Here is a 20,120-nt window from a genome sequence, read left to right on the forward strand (position 1 = left end):
TTCATTCATAACTCTCTTACCTCGTGATGATGTGTCTCTGGTATTAAAGGATTCTTATCACTACGCCCAACAGCCATCAACACACACATTAAGTACACTTATACAACCACACACACATTAAGTACACGTATACACACACACATTAAGTACACGTATACACCCACACACACATTAAGTACACATGTACACACACATTAAGTACACATATACACCCACACACACATTAAGTACGCATGTACACACACACATTAAGTACACATATACACCCACATTAAGTACACATGTACACACACACATTAAGTACACATATACACACATTAAGTACACATGTACACACACACATTAAGTACACATATACAACCACACACACATTAAGTACACATGTACACACATTAAGTACACTTATACACACACATTAAGTACACTTCTATACAGATACACATTAACTACACGTACACACACATACATTAAGTACACATATACACACAGACATATTAAGTACACATGTAAACACACACATTAAGTACACATGTGCACACATTAAGTACACAAATTAAGTACACATATATACAGATACACATTAACTACACGTACACACACACACATTAAGTACACATGTACACACACACATTAAGTACACATGTACACACATTAAGTACACATATACACAGACACACATTAAGTACACATATATACAGATACACATTAACTACACATACACACATATACATTAAGTACACATGTACACACACAGACATATTAAGTACACATGTAAACACACACACATAAATTGAGTACACACACACATTTATCTACACATACACAGGTAGATGAGACTCGTGCATGTAACCACACAGACCAGCATGAAAACACATGCACACACTAGCATCATTAATATGCAGGAAAATAGACACACACACATTAAACTACATCCCACACACACACATACTGTGAGCTGTCCCTGGTCTTAGGTAGGATTTAATTAAAAGGTGTTAGATTTAATGACGCTGAAGTCATTGCTATCAGCCAACGCACACACACACAAATACACACACAGACACACACAAGTAGACTAATAAAGCAAATGTACATCTGAATAGTGCTGAAAATAAATATGTATGTATATATATACATATATATATATATATATATATATATATGTATATATATACACACACAGTCACAAAAAAACACTCATTTGGCAAAATTCATGGCTTGACAACAGGACACACTTAATGACATTCTGTTTACACACACACACACACAGTCTGTCCTGACCCAATGAACAGACAGAGAACAGACTTCAAGCTGTGTGTGTGTGTGTGTGACGACATACTTAATGACACAAATGTCCTGTCCTGACACTGATACTGACATTGACACACACACACACACACACACACACTTCCCACGGACTCAAAGTGGACACACACACCTCAAGGTGATGAGTCATACAGAGGAATCAGGTTAATACGACTGCTTATGTCTCCAGTGTCCTCTCACAAGGTTAGTTATGGGACTTTGTGTTTCTATTTTTCATATTGAAACTACAGACAATGAAGCCTTTGTTTCACCAGCGGCTGAAGCTCATAGTTAATTATAGAGTTTTATTATAGAGGGTTAATTATAGAGGGTTTATTATAGAGGGTTTATTATAGAGTTTTATTATAGAGGGTTAATTATAGAGGGTTTATCATAGAGTTTTATTATAGAGGGTTAATTATAGAGAGTTTTATTATAGAGGGTTAATTATAGAGGGTTTATTATAGAGTTTTATTATAGAGGGTTTATTATAGAGGATTTATTATAGAGGGTAAAATTATAGAGGGTTTATTATAGAGGGTTTATTATAGAGGGTTAATTATAGAGTTTTATTATAGAGGGTTTATTATAGAGGGTTTATTATAGAGTTTTATTATAGAGGGTTTATTATAGAGGATTTATTATAGAGGGTAAAATTATAGAGGGTTTATTATAGAGGGTTTATTATAGAGGGTTAATTATAGAGTTTTATTATAGAGGGTTTATTATAGAGGGTTTATTATAGAGTTTTATTATAGAGGGTTTATTGTAGAGGATTTATTATAGAGAGTTAATTATAGAGGGTTTATTATAGATGGTTTATTATAGAGGGTTTATTATAGAGTTTTATTATAGAGGGTTTATTATAGAGGGTTTATTATAGAGTTTTATTATAGAGGGTTAATTATAGAGGGTTTATTATAGAGGGTTAATTATAGTTTTATTATAGAGGGTTTATTATAGAGGATTTATTATAGAGAGTTAATTATAGAGGGTTTATTATAGAGTTTTATTATAGAGGGTTAATTATAGAGTTTTATTATAGAGGGTTAATTATAGAGGGTTAATTATAGAGGGTTAATTATAGAGGGTTAATTATAGAGTTTTATTATAGAGGGTTAATTATAGAGGGTTTATTATAGAGTTTTATTATAGAGGGTTTATTATAGAGGGTTTATTATAGAGTTTATTATAGAGTTGTATTATAGAGGGTTAATTATAGAGGGTTTATTATAGAGTTTTATTATAGAGGGTTTATTATAGAGGGTTTATTATAGAGGATTTATTATAGAGAGTTAATTATAGAGGGTTTATTATAGAGTTTTATTATAGAGGGTTAATTATAGAGGGTTTATTATAGAGGGTTAAGTATAGAGTTTTATTATAGAGGGTTAATTATAGAGGGTTTATTATAGAGGGTTAATTATAGAGAGTTTATTATAGAGTTTTATTATAGAGGGTTAATTATAGAGAGTTTATTATAGAGTTTTATTATAGAGGGTTAATTATAGAGGGTTTATTATAGAGTTTTATTATAGAGGGTTTATTATAGAGGGTTAATTATAGAGGGTTTATTATAGAGTTTTATTATAGAGGGTTAATTATAGAGGGTTTATTATAGATGGTTTATTATAGTTTTATTATAGAGGGTTAATTATAGAGAGTTTATTATAGAGTTTTATTATAGAGGGTTAATTATAGAGGGTTTATTATAGAGTTTTATTATAGAGGGTTAATTATAGAGGGTTTATTATAGAGGGTTTATTATAGAGGGTTTATTATAGAGTTTTATTATAGAGGGTTAATTATAGAGGGTTTATTATAGAGTTTTATTATAGAGAGTTTATTATAGAGGGTTTATTATAGAGGGTTAATTATAGAGGGTTTATTATAGAGAGTTAATTATAGAGTTTTATTATAGAGGGTTAATTATAGAGAGTTTATTATAGAGTTTTATTATAGAGGGTTAATTATAGAGAGTTTATTATAGAGTTTTATTATAGAGGGTTAATTATAGAGGGTTTATTATAGAGTTTTATTATAGAGGGTTAATTATAGAGAGTTTATTATAGAGTTTTATTATAGAGGGTTAATTATAGAGGGTTTATTATAGAGTTTTATTATAGAGGGTTTATTATAGAGTTTTATTATAGAGGGTTTATTATAGAGGGTTAATTATAGAGGGTTTATTATAGAGTTTTATTATAGAGGGTTAATTATAGAGTTTATTATAGAGTTTTATTATAGAGGGTTTATTATAGAGGGTTTATTATAGAGAGTTTATTATAGAGGGTTAATTATAGAGTTTTATTATAGAGGGTTAATTATAGAGACTTTATTATAGAGGGTTTATTATAGATGGTTTATTATAGAGGGTTAATTATAGAGGGTTTATTATAGAGGGTTTATTATAGATGGTTTATTATAGAGGGTTTATTATAGAGAGTTTATTATAGAGGGTTTATTATAAAGGTTTCTTATTGAAGGGTTTCTTTAATCAGGCTTTCTGACGTGTTTATGATATTTTTTAGCTAATGTACTTCAAGACGTTTACTTCTAACCAACAGGAAGCATTTAAAGGCATAACATAATGAATTTGATCATATTGAGTAAATGGTTCAACAAAGATACGTCACCATGAGAAGCAGTGTGATGAATACAATAAAGGGGCACTATTAACAATGAATAGTCTGATCACCAATTTGAGATGGAGATGTTTTTAAGAGATTCTAGTTCAAGTCCTCTTGGATCTGAGTCATGGTCCTCGATGTGTCGCATACACATCGTTCTCACACACGAGGAACCACTCAACTCTTGGCCTTTCTTTACAAACGGTTTAAAGTGGAATATGAATATGGAACTATTCCTCTTCTCACACACACCAGGAACAACCGGCTTCCTGTTGCCAGCGGACACATCGCAACAGGAGCTGATTTAAGCTCCTTCAATTAGACCTGCTTAATGGACCACAGCTCCCCTTTAACACTGGACCTTAATAAGAGGACCAAGCCCCTCTAAGGCAGGACACCATTAGACCTCCGCTCTGCTGCAGGGACCCTCACTGTGAGGCTGATCTGCACATAATGTAGTCGAAGACGAGGCAGCCTGGTTGTTTTTGATACAAAGACTTCCCTGATGTATTAAGTAAGAAGTGGACGTAGTCATCGTCACGGCAACCTTTGGTTTGTGGACTGATGTTATGAGCATCCCCTGTTTTATGGTCTGTTTGACTCTAAATGACCATAATTTACTAAATGAACATCACGCTGTATTGAAGAAGACTTGAAACTAGAGATTGAGACCAAAAACTAATGTTTACAATGTTTACTGAGGGAATAAATCAAGAGAAGTAGAGTCATTTATATAGACTTCTATACAACCAGAGGAGTCGCCCCCTGGTGGTCAGGAGAGAGAATGCAGCTTTAACACATGAAGCATATACTTCTATACAACCAGAGGAGTCGCCCCCTGGTGGTCAGGAGAGAGAATGCAGCTTTAACACATGAAGCATAGACTTCTATACAACCAGAGGAGTCGCCCCCTGGTGTTCAGTAGAGAGAATGCAGCTTTAACACATGAAGCATAGACTTCTATACAACCAGAGGAGTCGCCCCTGGTGTTCAGTAGAGAGAATGCAGCTTTAACACATGAAGCATAGACTTCTATACAACCAGAGGAGTCGCCCCCTGGTGTTCAGGAGAGAGAATGCAGCTTTATACATGAAGCATAGACTTCTATACAACCAAAGGAGTCACCCCCTGGTGGTCAGTAGAGAGAATGCAGCTTTAACACATGAAGCATAGACTTCTATACAACCAGAGGAGTCGCCCCCTGGTGGACAGGAGAGAGAATGCAGCTTTAACACATGAAGCATAGACTTCTATACAACCAGAGGAGTCGCCCCCTGGTGGTCAGGAGAGAGAATGCAGCTTTAACACATGAAGCATAGACTTCTATACAACCAGAGGAGTCGCCCCCTGGTGGTCAGGAGAGAGAATGCAGCTTCAACACATGAAGCATAGGCTTCTATACAACCAGAGGAGTCGCCCCCTGGTGGTCAGGAGAGAGAATGCAGCTTCAACACATGAAGCATAGACTTCTATACAACCAGAGGAGTCGTCCCCTGGTGGTCATTAGAGAGAATGCAGCTTCAACACATGAAGCTTTGACTTCTATACAACCAGAGGAGTCGCCCCCTGGTGGTCAGGAGAGAGAATGCAGCTTCAACACATGAAGCATAGACTTCTATACAACCAGAGGAGTCATCCCCTGGTGGTCATTAGAGAGAATGCAGCTTCAACACATGAAGCTTTGACTTCTATACAACCAGAGGAGTCGCCCCCTGGTGGTCAGGAGAGAGAATGCAGCTTCAACACATGAAGCATAGACTTCTATACAACCAGAGGAGTCGCCCCCTGGTGGTCAGGAGAGAGAATGCAGCTTCAACACATGAACATTAAACCGTACAAACACATCCGACCAACTTGAAACAATCTAATTGAAACTTCAGAGTTCGGCAGCTGAACTTTCTCTCTGGAATTCTTCATCAGCAGAAGATTGAGGGTTCTGGATGAATATGTATCATGTTGCTCCATAATTAATAAGTGTAACCCACTGCTAATGAGAGGGTTAACTCATTTTAATGAATGACTCATGAATGACCATAAAGTATGAAGAGTATGTATTTTCACTCATACAGTATGTAAAGTATGTATATGCAGTGTTTCCCCGAGGTTTAGACGCTTCTATAGTTGGTGCTTTTGCCTAAAGTTAACATTTAAAGACGCTCGACAATTAAATGCAATTTTTTAACTAATTTTATGCAAGAAAAATCGAATTTATTTTCAATATAGCAATCACATAATATAATGGTAAACATGTACAAAATAAGCTTACATTGAGCTTGTCAAACAGATCAACAGAAATAAATGTTGCATGTTTAAATATATCTGTGTTTCCTACAATCATTGTTGTGGAAATTATTGTAAATAACTATTGTGAGGAATAATTAACATCGATATGTGATCAGACATATATTATTGTTATTATTATTATTAAAAGGTGATCTGTGCAACATTGTTATTCAGGAAGTTTATATCAAACAAGTCGCCCTTCGTATTATTTTGTACCCTTGAAGTAGCTCTTAGTCTCTAAAAGTCAGACATTTTGAGTTGTGTGTGATCTTTCCGTTCATTTGTGTGTATTTCTTGACTCTATAAACGTCGAACTCATGGAGCCGGCGCCCAGCCGGTGACCCCGACGTGCTCAAAGGACCCGCTTTAATTCACATTAAAAGACTTTTCTTTAGAAGCTCTTCTCTTCGTAATTACTAAGCAAAAACATCGTCATAAAAGCGGAACAATGAACCCAATTTAATTTCTGCCCCGCTCTGAAACACATTAACTATTTTTTGCACCTGCTTACTGACACACACACACACACACACACACACACTCACAAAAACACACTCACACACACAAACAAACACAGGAACACAAACACACTCTCACACAGACACACAGAAACACACTAATTGTATTCTCTCAGTTCATACTCTGATACTTTTACTTGTAACATAGTACATTTACACTGAAGTAAGAGATCAGAGTACTTCTTCCGCCACTTTAGGAGGTAATACTACGTTTGGAGGTCCAGAGGACCAGAGAGCGTCTCTGGATCCAGATCCTCTCCGTTCGACAGCAGAACAGGAAGCAGAACCCCGACCCAATCTTTACCAATCATTTATTTTGAATTATCTTGAGGTCATGAGGGCCAAGAGGGTCATGAGGGCCAAGAGAGCCATGAGCTTCATGAGGGCCAAGAGGGTCATGGGGGTTATGAGGGACATAAGGGTCATGAGGGCCAAGAGAGCCATGAGCTTCATGAGGGCCAAGAGGGTCATGGGGGTTATGAGGGACATGAGGGTCATGAGGGTCATGAGGGACATAAGGGTCATGAGGGCCAAGAGAGCCATGAGCTTCATGAGGGTCATGAGGGCCAAGAGGGTCATGGGGGTCATGTGGGACATAAGGATCATGAGGGTCATGAGGGACATAAGGGTCATGAGGGCCAAGAGAGCCATGAGCTTCATGAGGGCCAAGAGGGTCATGGGGGTTATGAGGGACATAAGGGTCATAAGGGTCATGAGGGCCAAGAGGGTCATGGGGGTTATGAGGGACATAAGGGTCATGAGGGACATAAGGGTCATGAGGGTCATGAGGGACATAAGGGTCATGAGGGTCATGAGGGACATAAGGGTCATGAGGGCCAAGAGAGCCATGAGCTTCATGAGGGACATGAGGGTCCTAAGGGCCACATGGGTCATGAGGGTCTCATCAAGCCAGAGGTCCAGGAGCTGGACCTGTATACTGGATCCTGGTGCACATTGTGGTTGCTAGTTTAGCTCGTTGTGGTCCTACTACCTCTGTTCCCTGAAGGTGGAGACCTCTCATGTCTATTTAGGTTGAACCCACCGAGTTGTTGGTTCATATCTCATAAAGATGGTGTTCTTTGCGCTCGAGATGTCATAACAGCTTACACGTTCCCCCACTGAGGGTTATTTTAACCGGTCCTCTGTAAATAACCTGGACCTCAGGCTCACTGCGGCTCAGACGGCCCACGTAGATCCACCACGTAGATCCACCACGTAGATCCACCACGCCTCGGCGTCTTCACCCGGTAATCTCTTTAGTGACCTGAGAAACCTCAGACTGTGGAACGCAAGCTGGAGGATATTTAGACTGATGGATTCAGGTGTGACGGTTCACTGTGAACCTGATTCACAATTAGAAGAGTCACAGGCGGCTTTCTGCAGAACCAGATATTAAGAAGAGGATCAACGTGAAATATTCTATCCGTTAAATCAGCTTCCGGCCTGCATCAGGTCTTCATTTACAGTCCTGAGGATCCAACATTCAGTCTCCTCTTAACGCATGAAGCTTCATGTCTGTTGATCCCCTTCCATCAGGACCGAGACCTCACGGGTCCATCAGGACCGAGACCTCACAGGTCCAAAGACCTCACGGTCCATCAGGACCGAGACCTCACAGGTCCATCAGGACCAAGACTTCACAGGTCCATCGGAACCGAGATCTCACGGTCCATCGGAACCAAGATCTCACGGTCCATCAGGACCAAGACCTCACGGTCCATCAGGACCATTACCTCACGGGCCATCAGGACCAAGACTTTACGGCCCCTCAGGACCGAGACCTCACAGGTCCATCGGGACCAAGACTTCACAGGTCCATCGGAACCGAGATCTCACGGTCCATCAGGACCAAGACCTCACGGGCCATCAGGACCAAGACTTTACGGCCCCTCAGGACCGAGACCTCACAGGTCCATCGGGACCAAGACTTCACAGGTCCATCGGAACCGAGATCTCACGGTCCATCAGGACCAAGACCTGACGGGCCATCAGGACCAAGACTTTACGGCCCCTCAGGACCGAAACCTCACAGGTCCATCGGGACCAAGACTTCACAGGTCCATCGGAACCGAGATCTCACGGTCCATCAGGACCGAGACCTCACGGGTCCATCAGGACCGAGATCTCACAGGTCCTAAGACCTCACGGTCCATCAGGACCGAGACCTCACAGGTCCATCAGGACCAAGACTTCACAGGTCCATCGGAACCGAGATCTCACGGTCCATCGGAACCGAGATCTCACGGTCCATCAGGACCATTACCTCACGGGCCATCAGGACCAAGACTTTACGGCCCCTCAGGACCGAGACCTCACAGGTCCATCGGGACCAAGACTTCACAGGTCCATCGGAACCGAGATCTCACGGTCCATCAGGACCAAGACCTCACGGGCCATCAGGACCAAGACTTTACGGCCCCTCAGGACCAAGGCCTCACGGTCCATTAGGACCAAGACCTCACAGGCCCATCAGGACCAAGACCTCACGGTCTATCAGGACCAAGACCTTACAGCCCCTCAGGACCAAGACCTCACGCCACAAGAACAGTTTCTTCCCGTCTGCAGTCGGGTTCATCCACAAAGACCAGGACCCCCACTAACTCTGACTCTCACATCCTCAGGATAATTTCCTTCAACGCTCTTGCACATCTTTTCTCTATTAATATACGCACACTACTTTAATAATATACTTGTTTTAACGTAGTTATTTGTTTGTTTTCCATATTTTATATTGTTAATTGATGTCTCACACTGTGTGTATTGTTATTCACATCACTGAGCCACATTCCTTGTATGTGATTCTGATTCTGGTTCTGGTTCTGAATGCAGATCTGGAGGGATCTGCACTAATCCATCAATTATTAATCCAACATATGAATTGGTGCAGCTCTCAGGGGTTCACCTGCCACATACAGTTTCGGTCTCAGCGGGAGAACTAAGGATGCTGGCGAGCTCCACCGTGGACTACTGCTGCCCACGAGCAGGTCTAGTCAGGCGCTAGCTTGTGACCCTCTGTGACAGCAGGTCAATCTCATTACCTCTGTGAGACACGGCGTCCACCAGCTGTTAACTTTATCTTTACTCTCTTATCCATCGTTGGCTCTGTTCCACTGCGTCTCTGGTTTTATTTCTAACTGCAGGTGAATGAATGAAGAGGCCGGCGGACACCGAGTGTCTCACACCGAAGGACAGACGCCTTCTGTCCAAACATCCATATTACAGGGTTCAAACAAGCTGTTATTATTATGAGGGGACATTTTCAAGAGATTCGTTCATATGAAACGTTTATCTGAGATGGAACTCTATTCAACTCTATTCTTTAATTATTCATGTTTTGGGGTCCTGCATTTTAGTTCATTAATGAGGTCTATTTGATAGCTCAGCTTGCTCTATCGATGATTATAGATAATGGAGCCGGCGTGAGCTTCATAAAACAGAATTAACAAGCTTTCACACATTTACTGACATCTATTGAGGCAACTTGAACTTTAGTGACACCAAGTGGCAGAGAGCGGTAACTGTTTGATTTATTAACTTTCTGGACAGTTTTGAAAAGTGTGATGACCTCTGCACATTTCACATAGTAGCTGCTCTGCACAGCCCATTGCATTGTGGGAGAATCTCTTTGATGGACCCTCCCACCCAGTCCACCAATGAGAAGACAAGGAGACGTTCTCCATCCAGGTGAAGTTACCTGTGTACTGTGAAGGATGCACTCACAAGAGGTTGGTAATCAGACCGCTTGGTCCTCCTGCCAGACGACTTGGCAGCATGGGGGGGGGGGGGGGTGAACAACAAATCTAATTCTAGTCCGTCTAATTTTAGAAAGCTTAATGAACTTCAGTCTTGCTGTCAGAAGGAACGACTCTTTAGTGGCCGTGCGGCTCGGCTGAATGTCTCCGCCTCCACATCACCGCTACGTTGATCATTTCACTGCTATATTTCCGGCTTGCTCAGAAGCTTTAACATCCCACATGGACACACTGTCTGTGACCTTTAACCTTCAGCCAGCAGGACGTTGTTTCAGTCACCTGCACCACATAAAAGGTATTCCGATGTCCAGGGAACCAAAGGTCCCTGAAGGCCACAGATTGGTATTCCTGTGTGTTCTAAAGAACGCTTCAGTCGGCGTGTATCCGATCCTGTATTTATGTGTCATGGGAGTGGAATCCTATTAGAGCCCTTACACGTTGTGTCAGAAGTTAAGCCAGAGCAGATCAGAAGGTGTCTAAACCTGTTAACCAAGGAGGGACGCATGCCAACGCCTTACAGAAGCTACAGAAGCTACAGAAGCTACATAAGCTACAGAAGCTAAAGAAGCTACAGAAGCTAAAGAAGCTACAGAAGCTACAGAAGCTAAAGAAGCTATAGAAGCTAAAGAAGCTACATAAGCTACAGAAGCTACAGAAGCTAAAGAAAGAAGCTACATAAGCTACAGAAGCTACAGAAGCTAAAGAAGCTACATAAGCTACAGAAGCTAAAGAAGCTACAGAAGCTACAGAAGCTAAAGAAGCTACAGAAGCTAAAGAAGCTACAGAAGCTACATAAGCTACAGAAGCTACAGAAGCTGCAATGTATTATGTATATATACATATACATATATATATATATATATACATATATATATATGTATGAATGTATATATATATGTATATATACACACACAGTATATATATATATAGAGAGAGGGAGAGTTCTTTAAGAGCAGATCCAGATGTTTGAGGAGGAGGAAGAGGAGGAGGAGAAGGAACAGATACAAGAAAAGAGAGCGAAGGTGGAGGATTCAAAGAAAAAGGAGGTAGTGCAGCAGATAAAGCAAGGAAAGGACATGGGGAAGGACATAGTAGAGGGAGGAGAGAAGGATGCTTTAGGAGGAGGAGGTGGAAGAAGAGGAGGAGGTTGAAGAAGAGGAGGAGGAGGTGGAAGAAGAGGAGGAGGAAACGGAGGAGGAGGATGTTCAAAGAGTGTGTCTAAGTGAGCTTCCCATGGTTTGGTTTCCTCTTTATCGCCTGGAACTCTAAGACCTCAGGGAAAGAGAGAGAGACAGGGAAAGACAGGTAGAAAGAGAGAGAGGGGTGAGAGAGAGACAGGAACAGAGAGAGAGGGAGGGAAAGACAGGTAGAAAGAGAGAGAGAGGGATAGGGGTGAGAGAGAGACAGCAGCAGACCTTCCTCTGGATAATCCTCTCCACTAAAACTAATCCCTCCTCTGTCACACACACTTCAGACTGCTTCCACCTTACCAGTCAAGAGTGTGTGTGTGTGTGTGTGTGCCTGTGTGTGTGTGTGTGCCTGTGTGTGTGTGTGTCTGTGTCTGTGTGTGTGTGTGTGTGCTGCCTGTGTGTGTGTGTGTGTGTGTGTGTGTGTGTGTGTGTGTGTGTGTGTGTGTGTGTGTGTGTGTGTGTGTGTGTGTGTGTGTGTGTGTGTGTGTGTGTGTGTGTGTGTGTGTATGTGTGTGTGTGTGTGGTTTGACACCCTGACACTATAAAAACTAGAATAGGTGCTTTATTAAGCATCAAAAGCTCAGTTACTGATATGAAAACTAAACTGTAGGTTGAGTTTGACATCATTACAATATTTTAATGTTCATTGAGCTGCTGGAAGTCGCCATGTGTTCCCGCTCGGTGGTCTTGGAGTCGCTTTAAAATCTGTTTTTAGAAATATGAAGATTAATTGTGTACGATTTAGTGACATCCAGATCTGAAGGAGCCCAGTTCAGAGATGAGGTGCCTTGCTCAGAGGAACGAAGGTAGAGAGATGTATTTATGTTTCAGAAGGTCAATAGATGTCTGTCTGTCTCAGCTCTCCAGAGTCATTAATTATCTCACACACACACACACACTGCCACCTCCATGGCTAGCAGATAAAGGATTAGTGGTTGATCCTGTTTAGGCCGGGCTGTTTGGCTGAGTTGACTTTCACACTATCAAACTCACCACACACACACACACACAGGTGGGCACCTAAATATATTATTAGTGTGACATCTTGAAATTATGACATCTTGACATTGTGTCATATGGTGACATTGTGTCATATGGTGACATTGTGTCATATGGTGACATTTTGTCATATCGTGACATTGTGTCATATGGTGACATTGTGTCATATGGTGACATTTTGTCATATGGTGACATTTTGTCATATCGTGACATTGTGTCATATCGTGACATTGTGTCATATGGTGACATTTTGTCATATCGTGACATTGTGTCATATCGTGACATTGTGTCATATGGTGACATTTTGTCATATGGTGACATTGTGTCATATGGTGACATTTTGTCATATGGTGACATTGTGTCATATGGTGACATTTTGTCATATGGTGACATTGTGTCATATGGTGACATTGTGTCATATGGTGACATTGTGTCATATGGTGACATTTTGTCATATCGTGACATTTTGTCATATGGTGACATTTTGTCATATCGTGACATGTTGTCATATCGTGACATGTTGCCATATCGTGACATGTTGTCATATCGTGACATGTTGTCATATCGTGACATGTTGTCATATGGTGACATTGTGTCATACAGTGACATGTTGTCATATCGTGACATGTTGTCATACCGTGACATGTTGTCATATCGTGACATGTTGTCATATGGTGACATTGTGGCATATCGTGACATGTTGTCATATCGTGACATTTTGTCATATTGTGACACTGTGTCATATCGTGACATGTTGTCATATCGTGACATTTTGTCATATGGTGACATTGTGTCATACCGTGACATGTTGTCATACCGTGACATTGTGTCATATGGTGACATTGTGTCATACCGTGACATGTTGTCATACCGTGACATTGTGTCATATGGTGACATTGTATCATATCGTGACATGTTGTCATATCGTGACATTGTGTCATATCGTGACATTTTGTCATATGGTGACATTGTGTCATACCGTGACATGTTGTCATATCGTGACATGTTGTCATACCGTGACATTGTGGCATATCGTGACATTGTCATATCGTGACATGTCATACCGTGACATTGTGTCATATGGTGACATTGTGTCATACCGTGACATTTTGTCATACCGTGACATTGTGTCATATCGTGACATTGTGGCATATCGTGACATTTTGTCATATGGTTCGTGACATTGTGTCATATCGTGACATGACAGCGTGACATTGATCAGATAGCATTATCTCAATCAATAACTATACATTATTACCACTACCACCACTACTATTACCACCACTACCACCATTATTATTACCACTACCACCATTACTATTAGCACCACTACCACCATTACTATTACCACTACCACCATTACTATTACTACCACCATTACTATTACCACTACCACCATTACTATTACCACCATTACTATTACCACTACCACCATTACTATTACCACTACCACCACGACCACCACTTCTACCGTCACTACCACCATTACCACCACTACTATTACCACTACCACCATTACTATTACCACTACTATTACCACCACTACCACCATTACTATTACCACTACCACCATTACTATTACCACCATTACTATTACCACTACCACCATTACTATTACCACCATTACTATTACCACTACCACCACGACCACCACTTCTACCGTCACTACCACCATTACCACCACTACCATTACCACCACTACCACCATTACTATTACCACTACCACCATTACTATTACCACTACCACCATTACTATTACCACTACCACCATTACTATTACCACTACCACCATTACTATTACCACCATTACTATTACCACTACCACCACGACCACCACTTCTACCGTCACTACCACCATTACCACCACTACCATTACCACCACTACCACCATTACTATTACCACTACCACCATTACTATTACCACTACCACCATTACTATTACCACTACCACCACGACCACCACTTCTACCGTCACTACCACCATTACCACCATTACTATTACCACCACTACCACCATTACTATTACCACTACTATTACCACCACTACCACCATTACTATTACCACTACCACCACCACTACTACCACCATTACTATTACCACTACAACCACCACCACCACTACTACTATTACTATTACCACTACAACCACCACTACTACCACCATTACCACTACTACCATTACTATTACCACTACAACCACCACTACTACCACCATTACCACTACTACCATTACTATTACCACTACTACCATTACTATTACCACTACTACCATTACTATTACCACTACAACCACCACTACTACCACCATTACCACTACTACTATTACTATTACCACTACAACCACCACTACTACCACCATTACCACTACTACCATTACTATTACCACTACTACCATTACTATTACCACTACTACCATTACTATTACCACTACTACCATTACTATTACCACTACTACCATTACTATTACCACTACCACCACCACTACTACCACCACCACTACTATTACCACTACAACCACCACTACCATTACCACCACTACCACCACCACTACTACCATTACTACTACCACTACTACCATTACTATTACCACTACAACCACCACTACTACCATTACTATTACCACTACAACCACCACTACTACCATTACTATTACCACTACCACCATTACTATTACCACCATTACTATTACCACCACTACTACCATTACTATTACCACTACAACCACCACTACTACCATTACTATTACCACTACCAATATTACTATTACCATTACTATTACCACTACCACTACCACTACTACCACCACTACCACCACAACAACCACCACTACTATGTTTCACTACCACCACTTGTCACTACTACTTCCACCACTCATCTTTTCCTCCCAGTGAGGGATGCAGCTCATTAATCAAACATCGGTATCGACTGATATCAGAGAGTCAGATGTTCCTCTGAAAACCTGAGAATAAGTGTGTATAATGGAACTGGGAGAGACAGAGAGACAGAGGTAAGATCGACAGACCCTCCTGCTGCTCCTCCTCCTCCTCCTGCTCCTGCTGCTCCTCTTCTTCTTCTTCTTCTTCCTCCTCCTCCCCCTCCTGCTCCTCCTCCTCTTCTTCTTCCTCCTCCTCCTGCTCCTGCTCCTCCTCCTGCTCCTCTTCTTCCTCCTGCTCCTCCTCTTCCTCTTCCTCCTCCTCCTCCTCCTCCTCCTCCTGCTCCTGCTCCTCCTCCTCCTCTTCTTCCTCCTGCTCCTCCTCCTCCTCCTCTTCTTCCTCCTGCTCCTCCTCTTCCTCTTCCTCTTCCTCCTGCTCCTCCTCCTCTTCCTCTTCCTCCTGCTCCTCCTCCTCCTCCTCCCGTTGAGCTCGCTGCCAATAAGGTAATTTACTCTGTGGGAAAGACTCAGGAGGAAGTGGATATTAAATTGCTTGTTCAGCTTAAAATCTTCCTAAACTTTTCAATTCAATCATTCTTTTGTTCCCCGGAGCATCAAGAGGAGAACCCCCCACCTCCCCGTGATGACTTCTTCTTCTGTGGTGCAACAGATCTTCATTAACAGAGGACAAGGAAGCCCACTTTCTAATTCCCTCATTACGGTTTCAATTTTGTAAAAGAGAACTTTCTATTTTAGTTTTCAATTAATTTTTTTTTTCTCATGAATTACAGAGAATTAATTAAAAGTGCTTCTTATTATAAAGGTAGACCTTCTTTCTCGTCATGTGGTTCCAGGAGGCTCGGAGCAGGCTTCATGCCCCCAAGGAGTCCCACCAGAAGAGGAGCAGGAAGGAGGATCCGATAACACGAGCAGAGCGTCTTCTCACATGGAGGCTCACAGACACCAACATCACAGACAAACATCACAGACACCATCATCACAGACATCACAGACACCATCATCACAGACATCAACATCACAGACAAACATCACAGACACCATCATCATGACATCACAGACACCATCATCACAGACATCAACATCACAGACAAACATCACAGACACCATCATCATGACATCACAGACACCAACATCACAGACATCAACATCACAGACAAACATCATCACAGACAAACATCACAGACAAACATCACAGACAAACATCACAGACAGCATAATCACATACAAACATCAGTTAAACATCACAGACACCATAATCACAGACAAAATCCATCACAGACACCTTCACAGACAAACATCACAGACACCATCATCACATACAAACATCACAGACACCAACATCACAGACAGACATCACAGACACCATCATCACAGACAAACATCACAGACAAACATCACAGACAACCATCATCACAGACAAACATCATCACAGACAAACATCACATACACCATCATCACAGACCAACATCAGTTAAACATCACAGACACCATAATCACAGACCAACATCATCACAGACACCATAATCACAGACAAACATCATCACAGACGCCATCATCACAGATAAACATCACATACACCACCATCACAGACAAACATCACAGACACCATCATCACAGACACTCGTCTACAGGCCCATCTGTGTTATTATATTATTATATTAGTCAATTAACAGACGTACCAACCAAGCAAATCTTCAATCTGTAAAGACAACAATATATATAGGTAAGTAAATATATATATAGGTAAGTAAATATATATATATATATATATATATATATATATATATATTTATACCTTTCTAAAGGAGGAGTACTACATATATATACATACGTCACAGACGCATCACGAAGCCGCATGTGACAAATCAAATGTTGTGTTATTAAAATATCAAATAGCATCCGTTACTTTAATTCAGACAAATTGTTCCCGTGAGATAAAAAAAGAGCGTTTTAAACAATGGAGGACCTCCACACCTGTGTGTGTGTGTCTGTGTGTGTGTGTGTGTGTGTGTGTGTGTGTGTGTGTGTGTGTCTGTGTGTGTGTGTGTGTGTCTGTGTGTGTGTGTCTGTGTGTGTGTGTGTGTGTGTGTGTGTGTGTGTCTGTGTGTGTGTGTGTGTGTGTCTGTGTGTGTGTGTGTGTGTCTGTGTGTGTGTGTGTGTGTGTGTGTCTGTGCGTGTGTGTGTGTGTCTGTGTGTGTGTGTGTGTCTGTGCGTGTGTGTGTGTGTGTGTGTCTCTGTGTGTGTGTGTGTCTGTGCGTGTGTGTGTGTGTGTGTCTGTGTGTGTGTGTGTGTGTGTGTGTGTGTGTGTGTCTGTGTGTGTGTGTGTGTGTGTGTGTCTGTGTGTGTGTGTGTGTGTGTGTGTCTGTGCGTGTGTGTGTGTGTCTCTGTGTGTGTGTGTGTCTGTGCGTGTGTGTGTGTGTGTGTGTGTGTCTGTGTGTGTGTGTGTGTGTGTGTGTGTGTGTCTGTGTGTGTGTGTGTGTGTGTGTGTCTGTGTGTGTGTGTGTCTGTGTGTGTGTGTGTCTGTGGGTGTCTGTGTGTGTGTGTGTCTCTGTGTGTGAGTGTGTGTGTGTGTGCGTGTGTGTGTCTGTGCGTGTGTGTGTGTCTGTATGTCTCTGTGTGCGTGTCTGTGTGTGAGTGTGTGTGTCTGCGTGTGAGTGTGTGTGTCTGTGTGTGAGTGTGTGTGAGTGTGTCTGTGTGTGTGTGTGTGTGTCTGTGTGTGTGTGTGTCTGTGGGTGTCTGTGTGTGTGTGTGTCTCTGTGTGTGAGTGTGTGTGTGTGTGCGTGTGTGTGTGTCTGTATGTCTCTGTGTGCGTGTCTGTGTGTGAGTGTGTGTGTCTGCGTGTGAGTGTGTGTGTCTGTGTGTGAGTGTGTGTGAGTGTGTGTGTGTGTGTGTGTTCCTCTGGAATCCAAACAAAGGAGTATGCGACATGAGGTACTGGGGAAGTTTCTCTCTTACTGGTTCTTACTGGGAACGGAGCCAGTTCAACCTTCTGTGAAACCAACAATCCCAGCATGCACCAGTGTTCCTTGTGTTGAATGTATTCTGTGTTGTGAATGTGTTTCTACGTCCTGTGGCATGTGTAGTCATTCAGTGTGCTTTGGCTGGTGGCCCCCCCCAGACCCCCCATCCCCCCCAGACCCCCCATCCCCCCCAGACCGCCCATCCCCGTCTCTCCTGCCAATGGCTAATTGATTTGGCTCCATCCTGCCTGCTCTACTTACTCAAGTAGTTAATTAACTCAACTTTTAATTGGTTTCCACGCGGCCTGGCGGAGACATGAAGCCGGCTGCTCGCCCGGTTCCCGTCGGCCTGAGAGTCCGACGGCTCGTCGAGCGGCTCGTCGAGGTCGCCGCACGCCGGCCGACTCCTCGCTCTGCTCTCTTTGGGCGAACGCTCCTCGGCTTTGTAACGGCTCCTCCGTTAAATGCACATTCATTAGGATTTTAATTGGTGCAACAAAAAAAAAATTACCATACCACATCTGCATGGGGTTGATGAGGTTTTTTGTTATTAATAGCAATTACTCTGCGATTACTTCGGCAGGTGCTGAGCCGTCGGGCTTTTCAAATGTCACTTTGCAGGCCGGAACAAAGAGCCTCTCACTCCTCCGCCGGTCGGCAAAGAAAAACAAGCACCTGCCAAGAAGTGAGGGCTAAAGAGCTTCTTTCTCTAATAAAAGCAGACGACAAAGCCGGCTGATTGTTACGTTTCTGGGACATTCGTCAGCTCACGAGGTCCCAGAGGACGGAGGAGAAGGATGGAGAAGCAGGACGTGGTCGTATGGAAGTCACTGCTTCTCCTCCGTCTCGTCAGGATCATCTCATCATTAAGAGCTGCTGGAAGTCTGTCAGCTGGATTTGTTGTGATTGGACCTCAAGTATTCATGTCTGGTCACATGACATGTACTGGTTCTGTCCACCGGGGGAGATCCTCCTCTGAGGCTCTGCGAAGGGTTCTTATACCTTTTTACCCTGAAAGGCTTTCTTCGGGGAGTTTTTCCTGATCCGATGTGAGGTCAAAGGTCAGGGATGTCGTATGTGTCTTTGGTTCTACAGATCAGGATAGACCTCTTACTGGTAAGGAGCTGCTGTAGACCAGCACCACGTGGACTAGATAGACCTCTTACTGGTAAGGAGCTGCTGTAGACCAGCACCACATGGACTAGATAGACCTCTTACTGGGATTGTATTGTATATCCTGGTCCACCATAGACCGTACTGAACCACTTTCAATGGAGTCAATGGAGTCAATGAAGTCAGAGGAGTCAGTGGAGTCAATGAAGTCAGAGGAGTCAGTGGAGTCAATGGAGTCAGAGGAGTCAATGAAGTCAGAGGAGTCAGTGGAGTCAGTGGAGTCAGAGGAGTCAATGGAGTCAATGAGTCAATGAAGTCAGGAGTCAGAGGAGTCAATGGAGTCAGAGGAGTCAATGGAGTCAGTGGAGTCAATGAGTCAGTGGAGTCAGAGGAGTCAATGGAGTCAGTGGAGTCAATGAGTCAGTGGAGTCAATGAGTCAGAGGAGTCAATGAAGTCAGAGGAGTCAATGGAGTCAGTGG

Source organism: Cyclopterus lumpus, chromosome 5, assembly GCF_009769545.1.
Source record: "Cyclopterus lumpus isolate fCycLum1 chromosome 5, fCycLum1.pri, whole genome shotgun sequence".
Classification (NCBI taxonomy): Eukaryota; Metazoa; Chordata; class Actinopteri; order Perciformes; family Cyclopteridae; genus Cyclopterus; species Cyclopterus lumpus.